This window comes from Saimiri boliviensis, chromosome 13 (genome assembly GCF_048565385.1).
Source record: "Saimiri boliviensis isolate mSaiBol1 chromosome 13, mSaiBol1.pri, whole genome shotgun sequence".
Taxonomy (NCBI): Eukaryota; Metazoa; Chordata; class Mammalia; order Primates; family Cebidae; genus Saimiri; species Saimiri boliviensis.
In genome coordinates this window covers 36,430,145-36,449,632 of record NC_133461.1, presented here as the reverse complement: position 1 = coordinate 36,449,632, position 19,488 = coordinate 36,430,145, and the positions used below count along the sequence as shown (strand labels likewise).

The following is a 19,488-nucleotide window of genomic DNA, read 5'->3' as shown; positions in this document are numbered from 1 at the left end:
GTAAATCAAAAGGATTTTTAAAAAATCTACTGTATTATAAAATAAAAGTTTAAAATATTTATTAATTTGTCTTAAATTACAATAGATCCATTACATATTTATATATTTATATGAAAAGCAACTATGTTTTTAAAAATAAAATAATTTAGGGAGATGAATGGCATTGTTTAGGGTTTTGTTTTTCCCAGTTTTTAGAAAATGTCTCCCTTAATAGAAAACAGCTAGATACACTAATGGCTTCAAGAAGTGTTCACTTAACATCCAAGATAACGCACAAAGACCCTTGTCTAATTCGTTTTGATTTTTTATCTGCTTGCTTGTAATAATTTTTTTCTCATTTCCTATAAACTTCTAATTTTCATTCAACTAAAAAAAAAAAAAGAAAACAGCTAGATTCTTAAATCTGTTTCTGCATTCAATCTATTGCAATGTGTGGTTTGAGTACAGAACAGGAAGAAACTCTGGCCTCAAAGATATATGTAGTCAAAACGGATTAATATTTTAATAGTAATTTCAGATAATTGTGGATATTCTTCTTTGATGCTACACCAAAACTCAACAAGTATAGATTTCTTTAAAGTCATTTGTGGGGTGAAATCTGAAACCATGTCAATAATTTTTGTACTTTGTTTTGTGGTAAAAAAAATTTACTGGTTTATTGTGTATTTTGGATCTTTTATTCATGCATAATTTTTAAAACATCATTGCTCATTTGGAATTGCTCATTTGGAAATAATGGCTCACTATGTTATACAGATTATTCAAATGTTGACACGTTTCATTATGTAATATCCAAAATAATCACACTTGTTAACATCACTACTGTCCTCATCAGAAAATTCTTTTAAGTACCAGGAAGCTGTCATGGTTATGTGGCAAATAAAAGAGTCCACACTGCTAATTTTGGCTTAAAAGCTCAAATGTTTTCATGAACAATAAATACTGTTCATTGTCCTCTTGAAGTGACAGACTTACACTGTTAACTTTCAAAATGTCTGCAGAGTTCTCAAGTCTGAATAATCATAGTTTGTCTTTCAGTATTTGATTTTAAGCAAAATGGTGTGTCATGAAAATAATTGCTAGTTAAACAATTATAAAAGTGCTTTTCCAGCAGGGAAGGGAGTGTCCATGATGCTTGCCACACTGTCTGTCATGAGACCAAATTGCATGTGGTAGCTTTTATTCATATACGTCAACAGGAATATTATTTTGGCCTGAATCATCCAGAAGAGCCATAGAAATAATGTCAAATTTAGTGAAACCTAGTGGGATATTGTTATATACTAAAACATATATGTATTTTGTCTTCATCCTGGGTTCCTGGCACAGAGCTCTTAAAATCATTTTTATTTTCCTGATTGACGGGTGACAGGGACATCTTTTGTTATAATAGTTGGTGTTAGTTCCTAGTTCCTGACACAAGAGCATCTAAAACCCTTGGAATCTCTGGAGTGATGGGCATCTTTGTCTATGCTAATGAGATCACCGTACCTGGGGGTCTCTAGATACCTCCTAGATGGGCCTGATTGCCAAAAAGACCAAAAGCATGATTAGAGCATTGGAACTTTTAGTCCCACCCCAACAATATCAATGGATAGGAGAGACTGAAGATTGAGTTAATCACAAATGGCCAATGATAAGCTATGGGGCTCTGAGGGCTTCCAGGCTGCTGGGAGAGTGGCATGCCCCTTCCCACATACCTTGCCATATGTATCTCCTCCATTTGGCTGTTCCTGACTTGTAGCCTTTATAATAAACCAGAAAGAGTAAGAAAACTGTTTGACTAAGTTTTGTGAGCCATTCTAGCTCTAGGAAATTGTCAAACCCAAGGAGGGAGTCATGGGAACTCCTGATAGATAGCCAATTGATCAGAAGCACAGGAGGTCCAGGGCTTGCAATTGGCTCCTGATGTAGAGGCAGTCTTGTGAGACAGAGCCCTTAACCTGTGGGATCTGACACTAACTCCACTAATGTTGTAATTAAATTTAGTTGTTGGACATCCAGTTGGTGTCCAGAAAGTTGGAAAACCGATCGTTGGTTTAAAGAAAAAGCACATATTCGATGTCAGAAGTGTTGGGAGCAAAAGCAGTTCCCCTAAAATTAGAAAACATTTTAGATACCATCTAGTCCACACTAAGAGGAAAGTTTCTCTACAGCAGGCTTGACATGAGGTCATTCGGCTTCTGATCAAGCACTTCCAGTGATGTGAATCTCAGTAATTCTCTATGCAGCCCATTCTACCATTCTTGGATAGCTTCAATTATGCAGATCTTCATCATATTAAGCCAAAATGTTCCTTCCTTGGTTCTGTGATGCAGAAGAGAATGAATCTACTCTCTCTTCCATACGGCTAACCTTCAAGCATTTAAACTTTAAATTTCTTTGAATTTTAAAGACCACTTTAATCCATATCTTTTCCCACTTCAATTCACACACACACACACACACACACACACACACACACACACACCCTTCCATCATCCTGATACCTCTTCTGTAGGACAGAACATGGTTTCTGTACTACTTGTCCTCATATAACTTGGTTTCTAAATCTCTGTTGCCCTGTCATCCTAAACCCTTTCTGCTTACTCGTGTGCCTCTTAAAAATAGAACCAGAACACTATTAAAAGATCTTGAATTAAATCTTTCTAGAGCAGAATTCATTTTCTTCCTGTACACTTGTATTGATACAGCCTATAATTATATTCACTTTTTGTTTGTGTGTTGGTTTGTTTTTCAGGAACCATATTAAACTGTGGGCACATGTTGAATTAGTCTCCAAGCAAAACCTCCACATCTTTTTCCCACGTGAACATTGTTAATTTGCCTTTACTGTTCTCTGTTCATGCAAGTAATATTTTAGCCTAAGTGAAGGAATTTATATATCATCCTAATACGTTTAGATCCATTTAGAATGATCTAGACTGTTTAATTTTTATCAATTTTAATTTTATTTCTGTAACAAAAAATGCATGCTGCCAATCAAAATCTACTCTCTCCTTCCTGGGCACATGACAAGATTACCTTTCCCTCCTCCTTTGTAGTTAAATGCAACCGTGAGACTGATTTTTGGCCAACTGAAGGTAACATAAGTAAACAAGATATATACTACTTTAGGGGGTGTTGTTGTCAATTTGTGCTGCTATAACAACGTACTGGAAACTGGGTAATTCACAAACAACAGAATCTATTTCTCATAATTCTGGAGGCTGGGGAGTTCCATACCAAGCTGCTTGCAAGGTCAGGGTCTAGTGAGGGCTGCTATCTGCTCCCAAGATGGCACCTTTTGCTGCATACTTCAGAGGGGACAAACCTTGTGTCCTCACTTGGCAGAAAAGATAGAAGGGAATGAGTCCATTCCCTCAAGCCCTTTCATAAGGGTTCTAATCCCATTTATAAGCACTCTGCCCTCACAACTTAATCACCTTTTAAAAGCCCCACTCCTTAACACCATCACATTGGCAACTAAGTTTTAGCATTTGAATGTTGGGGAGGACACATTCAAAGAAAAGCAGGAAGCTTTAAGGCAGCAGCATGTCTACTTCACCCTCTGCCTCCCCTTCTAGTCTCGAACCTGGACATGATGACTCAGTCTTAGCTATTTTGTTGACAAGAAACCCCTGGATATGATAGAGTCATAGACAGAAGTAGCCGTGTTCCCTGAATCTCTGTGCAGGCAAGAGCTACATTCAGCCCTGGAAAACCAACTCTGGAATCACATAAGCAAGATATAATCTATACCTTAAGCCAATAAATTTGGAGTCTATTTTTTACAACAGCTTAGCTTACATTAACTTATGTAATATGCAACATATTTATGGTAGGCATAAATATTTAGATATATGTCTTCATCTATAGGTGGATGAATCTTTATCCACACTGCTTTTTTTCCCTGTGGTTAGAATAGTGATGAGAAATATAATATCTACCCATAAAATTAGACCTTTCATATTTCTATGCTTGATTTCATCTTAATACGCCTATTTTACTTCTTAGAGGGTACCCTAACTTTCTGGTTCTAATGATATTATGCTTTTATTCACAAGTAACCCCTTCTTTGAAGGCTTGTCTTCCCCAGAGAAAGTTAAAGTAACCTCTCTTTACCATGCTCACACTGAAACCATGGTGAAGTGTCATGACTTGTAATTCTATTAGCAATGTTTACCTGCTATCTTTTCATCAGAGTATGGGCTCCTGAGGATAGGGACCGGATCTTATTTATCTGTGCATTCTCAGTGATGTATCAGCATCTGACATGTAGTGAATACTCAATAAATGCTTGAAAATGAATGAATACACAGATACTTCTAAATTTGGACCTATAAGAAAAAGAAATCATCAAGAGATAGTGGTTGTAACATCATTAAGCTTCCATTAGTGATAAATAAAGGCTGAGTCTCTAACTATAAATTGATAGGAACAGAGAAATTGATTATATGCAGGATCTCTCTGGCATTCTGAATTCTGTGAGTTCTTTTATAATCCTATTTTTGCTTTCATTGCCCAGAACTAGTCACGATGTCATAATCATCAACAACTAGTCTATGTTTCACAAGGCAATATAGAAGCCTCTGAAAACCAGAGTGTGATTTTTAAACCTTGCTCATTTTTTTATGCTCAACTAAGATGGAACCTACTGTCTCTTTATATTTCTTACTTTGGGTTCAATTTATTTAAGACTATTCATGACAGCCAGATGGCCCACGCTAGTTTCAGATGATTTATCATAGTGCTCAGCTGTTGCATTAAATCCATTCCTTAAAGGAGAAAAAACATTTTTATTATAACAGGAAGAAAGTAGGGGTCCAGACCTCTAGGATAGCCTAGATGTCAGCTCATGGCTCCCTGACCTTGAAAATCTTTATGTAGAACTTATCTAAATAACTCACTTTCTATTTAATGTCCTTTGGAAATCCAAATGCTTCGCCAGTTTTTCTCCAAATTCTAGGGAATATGATGGTGAATGGGATATACTGTCCTGATGACCTCTTGCTTAGAAGTCGTACCTCTCACCTTCTCAGGTACACACACTCTGTGTTCTATACCACATTAACTCGAGTATAAAGCTAAGCCCCTTTCTCAGTTCCCCCTAAAAACCTATTCGATATTATTGATATTTGAGGGGGGAAGAGAAGGGAATCTTACATGACAAAATTGCAAACAAGTTCAAAATGAATGTCAGCCTCTCAAGTAGTCTCGCTCTTAAATCTGTTTTACCCATTCCACAGGGACTCTTTTCCACTGACCACTTCACCTGTGATACTTTAGCCCTGCATCTTCTCACTGAATCCTGTCTCCTTTCTTCTCCTATCTATCCTCTACTGTCCTAATTTCTGTTTCTTTCTAACTTAGAGTAATGCAACTCTTACTTGTGGCTTATGTTTCTGCAGATTCAGTAAGATCTCACCTTTCTCTCTGAGTCTTACTGAGGTACTTTCCTAAATAACTACATCATTTTTAAGTGTAATTATAGTGCCAGCTGCAAGACAAAAAACTTTAAGCCCCAATGTAAATACAGGTTAGGAGTGTGGGTAGGGTAGAAAGACTGCTGATACTTATTAATAGATCTCAGTCATTTTGTCCAAGGGTCTACAGTACATTAACTGACTCCCAGTCACCCTGACTCCTAGTCAAGTCCCCTCTTCACCACAGTCATTTTAACAGACTCTGCAGTGTGGAGTGAGCACATTTCATCCTATTCCCCACAACAAATAAATACCCCTCTACCTACCTTCCTTTATTCCATGGTTGGGTAACAGTCCACCTTTCTTATTCTCTGGTCCTGTTTTCTTTCTTCACATCCCGCCATTACCTCTGTGCATCCAAGACTGAGACTCTTAAAAAAATGCATCTAAGATTAGGACTGCAATGCCAGCTTTCAGTATCTCACTACAACAATATTTTTATAATAATTCCCTGTACCAAATTACCATACTTTGTTCGTGTTTTTAAAAATCTCAGATCCGTTTTACATCTTGAGCTAAGCCTTTAAAAAGCATTTTGACCATGTCTGCCTTCTGTTTAAAATTCCTACAATGGATCTTGTTATTTTAATTCACATTTACTCAGTTACTAGAGAGAAATTAGATGTTTTATTATCTTTATCAGTCATTTGAATTCACTCAGAACTAGGTAAGTTTGATAAAGTTTTAGAAGTTGGGATGGAGACAGCAGGAGTCAAGAAAAGCTGGAGGTGAGTATATTGTTAAACATAGCAGAGATTAAGTGTTCAATATTCAATATTCAAATAGGGTTGAGAAATAGGTAATCAGCATTCATGGATGTTCTGAGATAGAATTATCAACATTTAGTCACACGACCACCACATAATGTGAACTACACTTAAATGTTCCTCTAAACTACAATTGTGCACACTTTATCTCAGAGTTGGGTACTTTAAGAGGTGTAATTATTGTTTCAACATGACATCAAAATATCTCCTTAAAAAGTTAATACACACACACATGCACACACATATACACACATACATTCCAGATGTGCTGTCTTTACGTTCCGGGCACCTGGTTGTTTCCAAATAGCTGGGTGCATGGCCTCCTGTGGAAGGAACATCTGGGTGATTGACTGCATTCTTCCCTATTCATCCAAAAGTTTTGGCAGCTAGTTGCAGACAGATTGAAAATCTTCTCCTGAAACAAGCATGAATAGTCTTTGTCAGCTAAATATTGACAGGCTCTGTGGTGGGGGTTTTTCCCAAGTCTGGGATACCATCAAAATGTTATTTTCCAGCTGCTGAGTGCTGCTCTTTTATATCATAACTCAAGATCAATTATATTTAAAATGCAACATCAAAAATACACTTAGTAAGATTTCAGTTCTGGCAGAGGTGTTTAGATTACGATAAAAGTACAGAATGGTACATAAGGCAATGTGCTTCTGAATTATCAGACTGTATTTAACATATGAAATTATCCCTCATGACTGATTTAGGCTTTTGTACACGGAAAGAATGAAGCTGATTATCTATTGGCAGTTAAATTTACCTTGGTTCAGACCTATGGGTGTCCATCGATTCTAATGAACAATAGAATATTAAATTAAGGAAGTTTACAAGTTCCAGTAGAATAAACATGTGGTTTAATTTCTTTACAGATTGGCCGGGCGCGGTGGCTCAAGCCTGTAATCCCAGCACTTTGGGAGGCCGAGGCGGGTGGATCACGAGGTCGAGAGATCGAGACCATCCTGGTCAACATGGTGAAACCCCGTCTCTACTAAAAATACAAAAAATTAGCTGGGCATGGTGGCGCGTGCCTGTAATCCCAGCTACTCAGGAGGCTGAGGCAGAAGAATTGCCTGAACCCAGGAGGCAGAGGTTGCGGTGAGCCGAGATCGAGCCATTGCACTCCAGCCTGGGTAACAAGAGCGAAACTCCGTCTCAAAAAAAAAAAAAAAAAAAAAAAAAAAAAAAAAAAAAAAAATTTCTTTACAGATTGTCTGGCATTACCAATCAAAAATGAATTATTTAAAATATGCCCGTATAAAAGGTATGTACACTTATTTTTCCTATATGTGCATGCATTATTCAGCTGTATGGCTTGCTGGATAAGAAAATCTGTTTGGACTATTGGGTTGTGTATGGATTTCGGTTGTACCAACTACTATCTATGTGGACTTTGCAGATTATTTAATTTGTCTGCGGCATTGCAAACTAAATAATAATACAGCCTAGATCACAGAGTCATTGTGTTAGGGTTAAATGAAATGATAAATGAGATGACATAGGTAAGGTATATAGGAGGTGACTTGAACACGATAAGCTCTAAATAAATGTAACAAAACTGTAAGTGCAAATGAGAGTGTGTGAGTATATGCCTGTGTGCTTAAAGCATTTGGCATTGATTTTCTGAATCGTATTCTTAAAGAGTTGTCATGTGATTCCCAGTTTATAAGAATATGGGGGAAAATTAACAAACCAAAACAACAAATAGAAATTTTCACCAGGGCCGGGCGTGGTGGCTCAAGCCCGTAATTCCAGCACTTTGGGAGGCCGAGGCATGCGGATCACAAGGTCAAGAGATCGAGACCATCCAGGTCAACATGGTGAAACCCCATATCTACTAAAAATACAAAACATTAGCTGGGCATGGTGGTGCATGCCTGTAATCCTAGCTACTCAGGAGGCTGAGGCAGGAGGATTGCTTGAACCCAGGAGGCAGAGGTTGCAGTGAGCCGAGATCGCGCCATTGCACTCCAGCCTGGGTAACAAGAGTGAAACTCGGTCTCAAAAAAAAAAAAAAAAAAAGAAAGAAATTTTCTCCAAAAATAAGACATAACTGTTAGGTTTTACTATTCTAAAACCTTCAGCAGATTTTGATCAAGTTCTTGTTCAATTACTCACAAAGTCTTTGACTTTGGGTCATGTACTGTGTCCTTAATTACTAATGAGAATGGGAATTCCTGTGCTTTCTGCCTCTTTGAATCGCTGTGCTGATCACATGGGAAGCTCTGATGGATATCTATTTCTCTTATCTGCCTATCTCCTGTCTTCCTTGGAGGCACTGCCCTCTTTATCCAGCTGCATGTCTCCTGCAGATTTGTTGGTCACTGGGATATTGGTAGATGCCTGATTAATGGTGGTACTCCATTCCCAAGTTCTCAATGATTGGTCCAATAATAGGCATCCAAGAAGAATCAGGAATAATATATCCATGAGTTTAGATATAAACAGAATCTGGGTGAGAAAGAGCCTTCTCTCCTTGGATCACCTTTTGTATGGGAAATGTGGGTTGGAGCTTTTGCTACCATCTCCTCCAACCACATAAGAAAAGCTGTCTATGACAGCAGAGAAGTGGATAAAATTTGAGATAAAAAGAAGTAAATATGAAAAATGAAGAAGACAGAGGAAGCCCATGAACATAACATAGCAAAACCACTTTTCCAACCTTGTTATAGGTCTATAAACATTATTTAAATTATTTCTTGCTACCCTGTATCACGGAGCCTCCAAGTTTATGCCTTTACTTGCTTTGCTATATTGCCACTACTCCACCCACCAATTTCAACTTCTAAATCTCTTTTCCTGCTGCATTTTCAAATCTTGGATCCTTTAATTTCCAGCTTTCTTTTACCTCCCCATCCCTTACTGATTTCCCTCTCATCTGAAATGTTACCAAATAGGACCATGCATCTCATATTTTAGTATTTAATAATATGCTATAATGATACTTTGGGGTGTTTCAATATTGGTCTGGATTTTGGATTCATACCTTCTTCTATATTCCAACAGCAAATAAGACTTTTCTTACTCTATATTGGAATCAAGGCTGTTTGCTTGCCAGCTGCTTCCTAGCTTCTAAATATGCAGTGAATTTTCAGTGCAACATGAACGAATCTTTAAAAGAGAATGCTAAGTACAAAAGTAATAATAATAATAGTAAACCAGAATATTATACTCACACCATTTAGACATTAAAAATACAGACAAGTAAAACACATCTAATAAAAACATATACGAACAAAAGGTATATATTTAATAGAGTAAAGTGGCTGTGAAAGAAAAACAAGATTATGGGAGTAGGGTACAGAGATAAAAGAGGTCTTGCTTGAAGTAATGATGCCAGTATTCTATAAACAGGACACTTTTTCAAAAGTCAATGCTGCATCTGAGTTTCTAAATAAATCTGTAAATATATGCTCATATACTGGGTCACAAGTGTAACAAGATTCCTCAATAGTTTTGAAAATTGAAATCAGAACTGTCCTAAAGCATAGACTTTGTTACATATAAGCTGTTTATACGATGAGGCAAAAGGATTACACATTGAATGGGTTTCAAACTTTAAGAAAATCCAGTATAAGAAAATATGAATAAAAAATTCTAAAACATATTTTTAAAAGGTTGGAAAGCAATTATTTCCATTGTTGAAAAATATGTATTCTATTTAATAGATAACTTGCTGCACAGTTAATTTAAAATTGAGCAGTCAAGGTTCATGTAAAAGCATGTTTCAATTAAAACTTTCTTTTATTTATAAAAATTTAACTCACACCAATATTGCATAAAGAGGAGCAACCCCATTTTTGTGTATGTCATCAAATGTCTGCTTTTTCCAACCTTAACTTGCATGTTACATGTCCTAATAATGACTAAAATATGCAGTATAAAATACATAGTAGAGAGAAGTCTGAGAATTTATTTAAGAGTAAATTAATCAATTTAAATGCACATTTTCCAAGTATTTGTGGAAAGGGATTTTTGTTTTGTTTTGTTTTAATACTGACAACAACAATGTAAGGCCCTCAGGAGCCAAAATTCATAGTGTTCTTTTTTTGTAATTCTCAGATTTTCAGGGTCTGATGATGGCAGTAATCAAGCTAATTATGTTAATGACAGTCATAATGTTGATGGCAGAGGTATTCAAGACTGGCAAAATGAAAAATCTTATTGTTGAAATGAGCCCTTTTAAATTGTCATTTCATCGTTTTTCCCCTTTCACCATTGGCAATAATAGGTAGAGAATCACAAATTAAATCAAACTATATTATGTTCCTTGACACAGGAAACTATATCTTAAATCACCAGTTCTCAACCAAGGTGTCATGACATACTCATTTGTTCATAACAGCTGTGAAGAACTTTAAGATCGGTCTTAATGTGTGATGCAATTAGATATTAATATAGAAAGTACTTTAAAATGTGCTTTTTAATAAACCAGTGTTATTTGAGGTTCTACCGTAAATTATATTATTTTCACCCATTTGCTTTCAAATTATGCTCTCTCCCAAGGCAAAAAATGAAGATGTAACTAGTATGTTAAAAACTGCATATAAAACCCTTCTATTTTGTTCATGCCACAGTCCCATGGTGAAAGCCTTCATGTATCCTCATTTCCAATGTCCTGTCATCTTATAAACAAGGAAAGATCCCAGCATTCAAGTCTGGGATCTAATCTAAATCTAATCTAAATCTAACAATATGCTTCTCAACGGCAGAATTGGCACAAAAATCTTTTGTCAAATTCTGGATCCTGAATTTTGGTTTGAAAAATACAGTCATCCTAGAAATCTGCTAAAAAAGTGTTTTTTTAATTGTTATATAAAAGAGAAAAAGAACCAGAGAAGATCACTCAGATATTTACTCAGGTATAACTCAGTTACAAACCAGTAATATGAAAACCCAGATAAATAAAAATTATGTTTCATCAGAGCAATTCATTTAACTGATAACTGTAACATTTTCCCTCTCTGAACTCTTTTTACTGTGTCTGTTAACAAAAACAAAAAGAAAAAAAAAGGGAGAAACCTCAAAGAGCATCCAAGCCTCTAAGAATTTATAAGAGCAAAAAGGGAGACATTTGATTATATTCCTACCTGCAATAGATTGCCAGTCATTTGCAGTGCACTGAATAAAGAATTGCCGTTTTCAATTCACACTGGGGAGAGAAAATGGGGAAATTCTATAGGTAAAAGGGAAAATGTCACATTCATACGAAATACTAAAAATACAAAGTTGAGTGAGGAAAAAGAAAAGTGATTGGGAAGGAAAAGGGAAAGGAAGCCTGCGGGGTCTTGGGCAAGACTGACAGAGTGGTGAGACTGAATTGAGTTTTTAATTTTAAGAGGAGTAGGAATTAAATTCGCCACCAGAAAAATAAATCAAGGGAACTTTTATAGGGTGACTAATACATTAATAACCTACCGAAAGAGCTGAGCTCTCAGGTGAAGCCGGTTCAAGGACAAAAGGGCAAACTCCCACTCGCCGAACACTGTCAAGGGATCTTTAATGAATTCACGGAGCAGAGACACAGAATCCGGAATTCTTAGAGATGCTCATCCACATCCAGCAAGTCTCCTGTGTACATCTCTGAAAGGCCTTATTATTGACTAATGAGCTTGTCTAAAACACCTATTTGCTTTATTATTTGCAAGCAAACACACAATTATGCCCGAGCTAATTTGAGATTCCAACTTTTCATTTTTAATGCTGCTTAGTTAACGCATAAAACCTTTCACAGTGTTCGTGACAAAAAGGTTACTCTTTCTTCTTTTGTGCCAGTGAGTTTTTCAAAGTGAGCTACACCGGATGTCATTTTCTCTAGAAACTTTTTTCCCTTCTTCCATTAGTGGAACAGTCTAATTACTGCATAATCAAAAAGAGAAGCACACACGGCTGCCTGGCTTCACCACATCCACACAATGGTGAAGAATGCGTCTTAACAGTCCAGTGAACTGTCAGCGGCAAAAGTAATTGGAAATTGGGGGCTATTTCTTCATGTACTAGTGGTGGGAGTTGTTCTTGAGCTTTGTTAATAGGCAAATCACTCTCGGGAGGTTGGGAGCCTATGGTTAGTTTGTAAGGACCCTTTATAATGCTAAAAAAAAAAAAAATAAGACATTGCAATACTCCCTCCCCCAATTTTTTTTTTTCAATTACACATTAAATGACTTGGCATTTGAGGTAATGTTATCTAGTGTTAATTCACCTGTTAGGAAATTGCTTTTTTCTAGAACCTGGGGTTAATAGAGTGCAAAAGACCATTCTTATCAAGGGGTGGGAGAAAGGTGATTAGTTTACACTATAAATTAAAACATAGAAAATGGAAAGAAAACAGATTCTGAGTTTGGGCCTAACTCCTGAAGAGCTATTATGTTTTGTTGTTTTTTTCTGTTTTAATTTGTTATTTTTATCCACTTTTGCAGGCCTCTAATCATTCCAGGCAGAACACACAGCATGGATGAAACTATACATGAAAGAATATGCTTCAGGAAGCAAAATTAATTGACATTGCAGGAAATAAATTCACAGAGTATAGAGTTACAGCTGTGTGGCTTCTATTCACATCACAGTAGAATCATTTGTCTGGTTAATATTTGCAAAAGCACATCTGAAAAGGAAAACTATGAAGTGCTAAGTAGGCTTGTTGACAAGCAATAATCCTCTTTGTCATATTTCACATTTAATAAAAATAGTGATGCTAGTAATGATAAAATCCATTTGCACTATATTCAGAATCCATTGCAAAGCAATGTAGGTCAGCTTCCTAACAAGTAAGCCTGAAAGTAATTGTTTATGGACCACTACACAGCTCTTTGTGAAGATCAGTTATTATAAACACAATCACTGGTGAGTTAATAGTATAAATAAATAAATAAAGTTATTCATTTTTGTTTCAGGAGCCAGGACTCTGTTCTCTACTTTACCTACCCACAGCATCTAAAGGCAGTAGCAGGCCTTGTCACCTGTAAAATTTTAAATAAACTTACCTTTCTCTTCGCCAATTTCCAAGTCTCAGCATCCCAAGGATGCTGGGCTAACTACTTTCCCAGGAGCCTACACTCAGACGGCTCAAGTTAGACCTAACCATTTTCCTTCTCTTTCCTAGCTGGTACTTATTTCATCCTCTTCCTTTCTTCCAAGACTCTAATATAGGTAATCAGACACAAGAATCTGGCCTAACATCTGCTTGCTATAGAAATCAATAAAGAATGTGTGTGACTGATCAGGTGTCCAATGCTTATAAGTTCTGTAGAGTGAGTATATTGCCCAATTTCATCAACTTCAGCTTTCTCATTTGTAGAAATGAGCTAATAACCCTACAAAGGGTTTGAGGAAGATGCATGTGAAGTTCCTTTCCTATCTCAATTAGTATGAGATCGTGGATTATTATTCCCAGAGCCACACATGTTGTACATGTTATACAATTGGGACTAAATCTATGTTTGTTGAATAGGATGAGTTAACAAAGACAGGTTAGGCAAACTGCCATCAGAAACTGAAATAACAGAACAAGTCACTAATCAAGTAGCAATTATTTTGTGCATAAAATATTATGCAAGCATCAGTATGGTTTCCAGAAGAACACAGCATTTTATACTGGTTTAGTTTCCTCCAATGCTAAAGCATAGATTACGCAAAGAAGAAATATTACATGCTTTTAAAAAGTGTTAGAAGTCATCATAAATATTAACAATCAAGGAAACAAGCCATTCCCCACATCGCTATTACCTGGGATGCTCTGAAATAGAGTTATTTAAAAATGACTCACTCTTCACTTGACAATTTTAAATGGTGGCTCAAATGATGCATTGTTGCTAACCATTCTAATCAATCTGTTTGTATAAAGACAATGACCAATTAAAAAAACTCAATTGCAATTAAGAAATGTCAGTATATCACAAAGTAATTATTAGAGGACAGAAAGAAAATTTGAAATATCCCTAACAAATTAGAAAAGTAGCTTTAAAAAGTACAAAATTGATGGAAACAATACAATATATTTAGAGAACATAACCAAGGAGAAAAACTGGACAAAGGAAAAATAGGGAGGCAGGGTGAAAAAGTGCTTTTAGAAAAATGAATTTAAACTTGAATAAAACTCTTCTACTTTTTAGATGTATAACTTTTTATACATCACTTAGTCCCTCTCAAACTCAGTTTTCTTATCTTTAAAATGGAAATTATAATGTCTCTGCACGTTCCTGATGAGAATTGGGAGTCATAAGTATTTCCATCACAGAAGAGCCATTCAGAAAATACGCAGTAGAGGAACTATCAGTAATGGCAGCAGGAGGACAGCAGTGGCAGGAGGAATAGACTAGTCTTTGGGAAATCATATTTAACTACAGGCTAAATAAAAAGCAGTAATTTCATGCTGTAGAAGAAAAGAAATCCACACTATTCTGCAATACATTTCTTACGTATGTAATGGAAAGGGAAAAAACGTCCAATAAACATGCAGAAAAACAATTCAATTTTACTAGTGATCAGGGGAATGTGAATTAAGCAATAAGATGCCATTACATACCTATCAGATTGGCAAAAAATTTAAAGTGTGACAATGTCAAATACAAGTGAGGATGTGAAAAGCAGGAGCTATGATAACCACTTTGGAGGTATTTTGCAACATCTAGTGAAAAAAAAAAAGAAAGCAGATCGTCTGCTGCCCTGTAGTGGCGTTTCTCCAGTGAGATGCAGTCACATCTGAACACAAGGACACATGTACAAGCATTTCTTATAATAGAAAAATAAAATGAAAATAAAGAATAAAAAAACCTAAATGTCTCTCAACAGGAGAATGGATATATTAAAGTTATATTCATTAAATGTAATATGATAGAACATTTAAAATAAATGAATCAAATCTATATGTATCAACATAAATATTTAAAACAATGTCGAAATGAGAAAAACATGTTGCTGAATGATTTTTTAAAATTATGCTACTTTGTGTTGGTTTTGGAAAAATACAAAAACATGAAATTATACACATTAGATTCAGAATGGTAGTTTTTCCTGGGATTGGAATGAGAAGAAGAGAATCAGGGAGCAGTACACAGTCTATAATATTTGATGTCTTTCAAAATATTTGAAGCAAATAGGGCAAATGGATAAGATTTCTTAAACTTGGTGCTATGTATGCAGAAAGGCCCATATAATCACATCATGTAGACAAATCTCTGGGGCTTAGAGTCACCATCTGTAAAATGAAGTGACTGGACCAGCTAATCACCAAGCTCCCTTCCAGCTGAGAGAGTCCATAATTCTGTGATAAGAGGGACTTATAATGATGAGGCAGGCTAGTAAAGTTGTTCTCTCTGTCATAGAAAGAAGAAATCAATTTAAATTTAAGTAGGAATACTACAAAGCTCCCATAATCAAGGCAGTGTGGTACTGGCATAAGGCTACACATATAGATCAATGTAGTAGAATTGAGAGTTCAGAAATAAACTCTTACATTTATGATCAATTGATTTTCAACAAGGTTGCCAAGACTGTTCGGCAGGGAAAGAATCATTTTCAACGAATGATACTGGGACAACTGGATATCCATATGCAAAAGGATGAAGTTGGACTGGTACCTCAGTTACACCCAAAAATTAACTTAAAATAGATCATAAATGTCAGTGCTAAAACTATAAAACTCAGAAAAAAAAAGAAGTAAATTTTTGTGATCTTAGATTAAGCAGTTTTCTTAGATATAAGACAAAATAGAAGCAAAAGAGACAAAATAAAAAAGAATCATTAAAATTAAAACTTTAAGTTTTAATGCATACCATCAAGAAAGTGAAAATACAACCTCTGGAATGGGAGAAAATATTTGAAAATCATATGTCTAATGACTTGTATCAAGAATACATAAATAATTCTTAAAATTCAACAGTAAAAAGACAAATACCCAATTTTAAAAATGGAGAAAGAATTTGAATGGACATGCCTCCAAATACAAATATACAAACAATTTACAAATGAGCATTAAAAGATGCTCAATATCATTAGTCATTAGGGAAATGCAAATTAAAGCCACAATGAGATACCATTACCCTGTCTACAATAAGAAAAAAAAAAACAAAACAGACAATAACAAGCATTGTCAAGGATGTAGAGAAATTTAAAACCTCATACATTGCTAATGGTATTATAAATTGGCATAGCCACTATAAAAACAGTTTGGCAGCTCCTCAAAAACTTAACCTAGCATTACCATATGACCCAGCAATCCCACTTCTGAGTATATATGTAAAGAATTGAAAACATATCTCCATGAAAACACTTGTACATAAATGTTCATAGCAGAATTACTCATAATAGCCAGGTAGTAGAAACAACCCATATGTCTATTAACTTTTGAATGGATGCACAAATGCATTGCATCCATGCAGTGAAGTACTACCCAGTCACAAAGAGAAATAAAATACTGATACACAACATGAATAAAACTTGAAAACATGATGTTGAATGAAAGAAGCCTGGCTGGGCATGGTGGCTCACGCATATAATCCCAACACTTTGGAAGGTTGAGGCAGGCCAGTCACTTGAGGTCAGGAGTTCAAGATCAGCCTGACGAATGTGGTAAAACCCTGTCTCTACAAAAAATACAAAATAAGCCAGGTATGGTGGTACACAACTGTAGCCCCAGCTACTCGGGAGGCTGAGGCAGGAGAACCCGGGATGTTGAAGTTGCAGTGAGCCACTGCACTCCAGCCTGGGCAACAGAGCAAGACTTTGTCTCAAAAAAAAAAAAAAAAAAAAAAAAAAAAGAAAGAAAGAAAAGAAGAAAAGAAAAAAAAGAAGAGAAAAGAATAGGAAAAGAAAGAAGTCAAATACAAAGGGTAACTGCTATGGTCTGAATGTTTATGTCCCCCAAAATTCATAGGTTGAAATTCCAACTACGAAGGTGATATTATTAGACAGCGGGAGCCTCTGTGAGGTGATTAGGTCAAGAGTACACAGCCCTAATAAACAGAATGAGTGCCTTTATAGAAGAGGCCCAAAAGAGACCCCTTGTCTCACCTACTATGTGAAGGCACAGCTAGAGGTTGCCATTTATTAACCAGAAATCAGGCCCTCACCAGCCACCAAATCTACTATTGCCTTGATCTTGGACTTCTCAGCCTCTAAAACTGTGAGAAATAAATTCTTGCAGTTTATAAGCCACCCAAGTTATGGTATTTTATTATAGCAGCCCAAATGGCTTACGACAGTCACATATTATATGATTCCATTTATATGAAATTTTCAAAATAGGCAAAACCATCCAAAAAGAAAGTAGTGACTTGGGAGGAATAAGGGAAGGAGAAAATAGAAAGTTACTGCTGATTGGGATGGAGTTTCTTTTTGAGCTGATATAAATGTATTAAAATTAAATAGTGGTGATGGTTGCACAACTCTGAATATTAAAATACACTGAATTATATGCTTTTAGAAAGGGTAAATGTTATGCTATGTGATTTATATCTCAATGAGCTGTTATTTAAAAATTTAATGGGGAATGTCTGGAGCTAGGTTTTCAAAGAATAATTTGATTATTACAATCATTAGAATTTCTTTGGAAAGCTCCAAGAAGATATGTGGGTTCATTACTGTAGAGGAGTTTCAGAAGAAAGTGTGTTAAAACCTGTCATAATGTCTTTAGACTTTTTAAAAAATCTGAAGTCATGAGGTTGGTTTATACAATTTTATGAGATTTTTCTTAGTTTTGTTCAACAATCAACCTAAGACTTTTGTTACCAGATTTTGATTTTTCTTCGGTTTCCCTCTTGGACTTCATTTCTAAATACAAAACACATTCTCCTTCTCATCAGATTTCAGGAAATTCAGTGTTGTTATGTTCAGCTGTCTTTATTAAGGAATGAGTTGCTCCACATAGGTAGACAGTATAAAATAACTGAAATTTATCTGCAGCCAACCCCCACATTGTATTCTTCTGAATCCTACTTGATGAAATATACCACAAAAATGCTGTATTTCCACCTGGGTGTGGTGGCTCACGCCTGTAATCCCAGCACTTTGGGAGGCTGAGGTGGGCGGATCACCTGAGTTCAGGAGTTCAAGACCAGCCTGGCCAACATGGCGAAACCCCGTCTCTACTAAAAATACGAAAATTAGCCAAGTGTGGTGGCAGATGCCTGTAATCCCAGCTACTCAGGGGGCCGAGGCAGGAGAATCGCTTGAACCTGGGACACAGAGATTGCAGTGAGCCGAGATGGCCCCATTGCACTTTAGCCTAGGAGACAAGAGCAAAACTCCGTATCAAAAAAAATTAAAAAAAAAAAAAAAAAGCTTGCTGTATTTCCCTGACTTCTGAGGCATAGAATAGTGAAAATGCCCACCTTTTCTTCATGAAACAGAGTCAGCATTGTGAATATCCACTCCCTGTAATACACAAGGAGGCACTGTCGCTCTGCATTGGTTTTGGGTGCCATCTCTTCCTGGGCTGCCAACAGTTACTTCTGCTGTTATTACAAAATTACTTCTGTGAAGCCTTTTTATGGATTTACAGAAAGATTGTTTCACCTCTCGCTAACCCCCCCTCATGTTTTAACCAAATTCTTTAGTATCAATTGCTTTTATTTTTTATTTTTTATTTATTTATTTTTATTTATTTATTATTTTTGAGACGAAATTTCACTCATTACCCAGGCTGGAGTGCAATGGCGCGATCTCGGCTCACTGCAACCTCTGCCTCCTGGGTTCAGGCAATTCTCCTGCCTCAGCCTCCTGAGTAGCTGGGATTACAGGCATGTGCCACCATGCCCAGCTAATTTTTTGTAGTTTTAGTAGAGACGGGGTTTCACCATGTTGACCAGTATGGTCTCGATCTCTTGACCTCGTGATCCACCTGCCTCAGCCTCCCAGTCAACTGCTTTTAAGGAACAATAAAGGGATCTTTTATAGAAAGAAAATGAAAATAAAGGTCATTTACTTTAGTATCCCATAACTCTTCTTCATCTCAGCTTGACTGACAGGTAGAAGGCTCTTGAGTTCTTAAGTTCAGCCATTCCTCCTCTTGGGATAGATGGCTTGTGATGGATTCAGGGCTGAAGAAAGAAAAGAGTCCTCATCCTGACTGCAGTCCCAGGGAGAGCTAGAGGAGTTGGGATGGGTACCAGGACTTTTTCTTCATAAAATGCCACTCCCAGAAACTCTATTCTGTGATAAGAACCCCTTCTCCTATCTCATATCCTTTCTCACTAATGTCATTTCACTAAGGACATTGAGGTAGGAGGGAGGAAATTTTTAGCTGATGCAGA

General features: G+C 36.3%; 1 long non-coding RNA gene across 4 annotated transcripts in view; it reads right to left on the bottom strand.

Annotated features, from left to right (window-relative positions):
- The window catches only part of LOC104650826 (uncharacterized), a 54,424-nt gene extending 39,395 nt beyond the window's left edge, over positions 1 to 15,029 (bottom strand). For 2 of the 4 annotated variants that reach the window (XR_012513115.1, XR_012513117.1), the window contains exons 1-5: positions 11,657 to 15,029; positions 11,329 to 11,390; positions 6,489 to 6,647; positions 5,732 to 5,836; positions 4,166 to 4,319 (exon numbers count right to left, since the gene is read on the bottom strand). This is a non-coding gene — a long non-coding RNA (uncharacterized LOC104650826). Of the gene's footprint in view, positions 1 to 130; positions 4,320 to 5,731; positions 5,837 to 6,488; positions 6,648 to 11,328; positions 11,391 to 11,656 lie in introns of those variants that run through there. The other 2 variants (XR_012513116.1, XR_012513114.1) reach the window with 2 other exon arrangements.
- Between the last annotated feature and the right edge of the window lie 4,459 nt (positions 15,030 to 19,488).